Genomic DNA, 5421 nt, shown 5'->3' with positions numbered 1-5421 from the left:
TTTCTCTAGATTTGTATTAGTGAAACTAAGAAAAGACCTTATCCCTTTTTTAAAAAAGAAGATACAGAGAAGCATTTTGGGTTTATATTGACTGTTGTATAGCATTACAGTGCAGCCTAGTATACAAATGCAGTATGAATCTATGAAAAAGTGAGGCATTGTATTATGTAAGGGCCATATTTTTTAAGGAGAAGGACAAGATCTATCACAAATTTAAGCAAACTTGCCCCAAATCCTTGTTATATTTGGGAATTCTGGTATAATCTCTTCATTCACATTTAGTTAGTTGGTTCAGAGTACTACATTCAAATTAGTTTCTTCAATATTGACTTTTTCAGAGAGTCCTGTGATTTTGAAGCACCTCAGATATCCTGTGCTCTGGGACATGTCCTAATATTTATTTTAATAATCTGAAGTGTGTATATGTGAGAAAGAGAAGGAGCCACCGTGCTCCAAAGGCTCAGCAACCCCAGGTCCACTGCCCCAAGGAGCCTGGCAGAAATCTCCCTTACCCAGGTGTTTCTGGAGAGGAGGGGCAGAGAACTCCCATGCCAGTATAAAGAAGAGCCCGGGACAGGAAAGAGGGGGAGCATAGAACCGGAAAGAGGAGGAGGAGGAGGAAGAGGTGCGAGCCAACACAGCTGCATGGAACTCTGAAAGTGAGTGGAGTGCTGGTAGGAGACTCTTGCAGAGAGTAAGCCCCTCAGTGGGGACTCAGAGCCAAGACTACTGACCCGGTGGGGTGCACAACTGTGCACAGAACTGTTTGTTTACACACTGGGAGCTGGCGGAGCCTGGTAGAGTTTTGTACCTTAATATCCCTAATAGAGGGGCACTATAGATTTGGTGGTACTGTAAAGCATGTAAAAGTGGCAGAAGCCAAAAAAATGGTGTCACAGATGGACTTAATGCGCTAAAAGGAATCTTGGCAACCTCAACAAAGAAGCTCAGAGAGAGAGAGAGCCAGCAAAGGTCAATTTGTTTTGATCTTGGCTAAAAACAGCAGGAACAATAACCCAGGCCAGGAGTGCCTGTTTTGTTTTCTTGTTTTCCTGTCTTTTGTTGTTTTTTTTTGATTGGAACTGAGGTCACGTTGCAAGACCAACTGGCTGGTCAGAACCCAGTGGAATGGGCGAGGGTGTAGGGGTGGCAGAGCCCTCAGGAATGTAGAACCTTTGCAGGATGACGGTGAGACCACTAATGGGACTACATGTACAGGTAACAAACCAACTCCTTTAACATCAAGTCGTGGCAAGTGAAACATGGGTGTGTAGATCACCAATTAGAAACAGTATCACCCTAGTAGATTGGCAGGCGGTGTCCTACAGATCTGCAAGTGACTGAACTACTTGACAGTATACCAAATGGATTCAAATGGACAGTACTGAAGCTTGAATTGCTGATGTTGCAAGGAGAGTGGCTGACCTCTTTCTGAAGAAAGTCAGTTTCTATGGGGAGGAAAGAAAGCTTTCCTGCAACAAATGCAGAAGGTAGAAAATGGCACTTTTGTTTTCTAATTTGAAGTTTCCAGCCCAGTGACATGGAAAAGAAGAATGAGATGTGGAAAGGAGCTCTTTGGTAGCTGGCTGACAAAATTAAACCATTGAGCTATTTGTTGAAAAATCTGTTTTTTAATTCTGCTGAGGGTGCTAGGTCACCTATGATTTTTCCATACATGTACAAATAAAGCCATTGTATGCCCTTTTGACTGCCACTAGGAATCATTCTTCTCTGTTCCATTTGGGTTGAAAATTTAATAGTTTAATGTTTAGGCTAGTTGCCTACCCATTTAGACTTTGTGTGACCTTTGGTGAGTTGCTTAGTGATTCTCAGCCAAATCTATTTCACCTGTCAGGCATGTAAGTCAATTTAGGTGTCCAAAGTGAGATTCTATTCCATCCTATTCAAGTCCCAGAAAAATGGTTAATGCAAAAGTTGGGAGAGCAGGTCCTTCTTTCTCACTGCTTTTTTGTGACTCAGTCTCAGGGTTAGATGATGATGTGTTACAAAAGTTGACACATGAATGGATTTATCAGGGACTTGAAACAGGGTGGAATACAATTGCACTTAAACATCTACATCCCTTAGATACTTAATAGGTGGAATAGAATCTGGTGCTCTGTTTTATTTCCACTTAGAGATAGAGATCAAAGCACTTCCTTACTTCACAGGACTGTTGATATGAGGATGAATATGATAAAGTTTGTGGATGAAGCAAATTGTAGACCAAATTGTAATAAGTCTGTGTAAAAAAGATTCATATACTGAGCCCATCATTGTGCGGACTGTGTGGTAGAGGTCTACCTTTTGAGGAGGCCATTGCCTGTCTCTTGTATATATTTCTGAATGAATATTTTTTGTCTTTTGAAAAATGTAATAATTTGCAAAGTGGTTGCTCACAATTGCCATTTTAAAAAAGGATTCTGACTTAATAATTTAGCTGCAGTCAGAATGTATGAAGGTGAAGTTGTATGTTCTATAACAGTGAATGGGTAATATTTGCTTTACCACGTTTTTTCAATCTAGTATTTTTCTTTCATAAACACATTTTAAATGCTATGTTGCTGTAATCACATGCAAGGAATTTTAATTGTCCATATTTAATTCCTCGTCTTTGAGGTGAAAGGCACAATACGTTAACTCCATACTGAGTGACTTACTATATTGGAACATGAGCTCTAAGAATATCAAGATGCCTACATTTCTGCCTGATGGTGAAATATTGAACCATTATAAAATATTACCATATTATTAGACAATAAATTATGCACATGCTGGGTTATGCATGATGATCTAGCTAATGTTTTAAATGGTTTACTGATTTGGATTTGAATACTAACTACCAAGTAATGCATCATTTTATTGAACAGATAAACTGATATACCAAAGAATTTTGTAGTCCTTCCAAATACATTTCATTTAGATTTTCAAGCGTATGATATATTTGTATATTACTTACATTTGCTTTATTTTATATTGGCCACAAGTCAATGCTGTAATATCCTTTACTATTATTAGTATACTATTATATTATTAGTTATACATCAACCTAAAAGCACAGTGTTTCCATGTGCATGTCATTCCAAGCTAGTACAGAGAGATTGCATAAAGCCATTCATCAGCCTTCATCAGAAAGGCCAAAGCCATTTCTCACAGAAAAGCCAACTTTGACTCAGGGAACTGATGGTCAGGATACCCTGGGGGGCCAGTCTGATGGGGAGAGGAGTCCAAGAGAGCTGGCGGTATGTCAAATAAATGTAACTGAGGAACAAAAGGAAGCTTCTAAGAAGTAGAAACTTGGACAAACAACTATGGAGATGTATAAGATCATTGGGTATGCAGGAATGAAATCAGGAAGGCCAAAGTACAATTGGCATTGCAACTAGCAAGGGACATGAAGGGTAATAAGGGATTTTACAAGTATATCAGCAACAAGGGGAGGATCAGGGAAAGGGTGGGGGATGCAACCTAGTGACAGAGGGTGCAGAAAAGGCTGAAGTATTCAATGCCTTTTTCACCTCAGTCTTCACAGGCAAAGTCAGCTCCCAGACTAAAGCACCTGGCAGCACAGTTTGGGAAGGAAATGAGCAGCCAACAGTGGTGAAAGAATAGGTTCGAGACTATTTAGAAAAGCTGGACATGTACAAGTCCGTGGGACTGGATGGGATGAATCTGAGGGTACTGAGGGAGTTGGCTGATATGAATGCAAGGCCACTAGCCATCATCTTTGAAAACTCATGGTGATCAGGAGAGGACCCAGATAACTGGAAAAGGGCAAACATAGTGCCCATCTTTAAGAAAGGGAAGAAGGAAAGCCTCATCTCAATCCCTGGAAAAGTAATTGAGTAGGTCTGCAAGGAATCCATTTCTAAGCACTTAGAGGAGAAAGTGATTGTTGGGTTTATATTGACTGTTGTATAGCATTATAGTGCAGCCTAGTATACAAATGCAGTATGAATCTTTGAAAAAGTGAGGCATTGTATTATGTAAGGGCCATATTTTTTAAGGAGAAGGACAAGATCTATCACAGCAGAGGGCAACAAAAATAATTAGGGGCCTGAGGGACATGGTTTATGAGGTCATGTTGTGGGAACTGGACTGGTTTAATCTGAAGAAGAGAAGACTAAGCGGGGATTTAATATCAGTCTTCAACAACCTGAAGGGTGTTTACAAAGAGGACAGAGCTAGACTGTTCTCAGTGTTGGCAGATAACAGAACAAGTAGGAATAGTTTCAAGTTGTTACAAGGGAAGTTTCGGTGAGATATTCTGAAGAACTTTTTCACTAGAAGGGTAGTAAAACACTGGGACTAGTTAGCCAGAGACATTGTGAATTCTCCATCCTGGGAGGTTTTTAAGACCCGGCAAGACAAAGTCTTGGTTGGGATGATCTAGTTAAAGGTGGTTCTGCTTTGAGAAGGGGGTTGGACTAGATGGCCTCCTGGGGTCCCTTTCCAACCCTAACTTTCTATTATTGTATGAAAATACAAGGCACTGACATTCAGATGCCAGTGTCTTAACATAAGGATATATAATTTTAAAAGTTATTCATATCATGGAAAGCAAAGATAAATTCTTAACCTTATGAACTCCAAACAATTGAATATGTTAAGCCCTGCTAATTTACACTTTTTTAAATTCACTTTCTCTATAATTTGCATACAAAATTCAGTGGTCCCTCTTTACATCTCAGCAAAAATCTTAACAAAGAAATCTGAAGTTTTAGGTCATTGTAGGTCACTGCTATTAAAAATATCTTGCAGAGCATTTGCTAATATAGTTGCAGTTTTTTTTCCTCAGAACTCACTAAACTAAAACTTAGCTACACTTGAAGAAACATAGTATCTGATTTATTATCCTTGTTTTCTCTACATAATTCAGTAAATTTCAATTGATTTATCGATCTTATATAAATTACTGGAGTTAGAAGTAGATTCTCTCCTGTGATAATGTTGGGCTCAGTACAGGAGAGAGAGAATAGTTCAGGTTGCCTGTCATGGCTCTGTTAGAAATGCGCAGCTTGCATCTTGCACCTGATAAGAAAGAAATACTGCCCAAGGCTTCCCCCGGTCCCACCTCAGTCTTTTTCATGCTGATTACAGAAGCTGGAATTCAACTATTCATGGCCTTGAGGGGTGAACTTTTGGCGAACTGTTGTAGTTTAATGAACTGTTGCATATTTACCTCTCCGCCCCGCATAGTTAAGTAGCTAATTATACTATACATGCGATGTATGTAATGATGTAATGATGTAACTACATGTATGCTTGTATGAAACGAAAGTAGCTGGAAGAGTTCCGGTGTCTGCACATGTGCTCAGGAGAGAGAAGATAAATTCTGCTTGCAAACACAATTAGTTTGTCAGAAGCTGATTTGGGCATCAATGCCCCACTCTGACCTTGTTTGCAAACAAATACATCCTT

The 5421-nt window shown here is 39.5% G+C and overlaps 1 long non-coding RNA gene across 1 annotated transcript in view; it reads left to right on the top strand.

The window, feature by feature from the left end:
• Positions 1-612: 612 nt before the first annotated feature.
• LOC109323319 overlaps positions 613-5421 on the top strand; it is an 8211-nt gene continuing 3402 nt past the window's right edge. Inside the window, exons 1-2 of the long non-coding RNA XR_002104609.1 lie at positions 613-625; positions 692-694. This is a non-coding gene — a long non-coding RNA (uncharacterized LOC109323319). The remainder of the gene's footprint in view (positions 626-691; positions 695-5421) is intronic.

The sequence above is a fragment of the Crocodylus porosus genome, unplaced genomic scaffold (genome assembly GCF_001723895.1).
Source record: "Crocodylus porosus isolate Cpor-Errol unplaced genomic scaffold, CroPor_comp1, whole genome shotgun sequence".
Taxonomy (NCBI): Eukaryota; Metazoa; Chordata; order Crocodylia; family Crocodylidae; genus Crocodylus; species Crocodylus porosus.
This window is presented reverse-complemented; position numbering and strand designations above follow the sequence as displayed.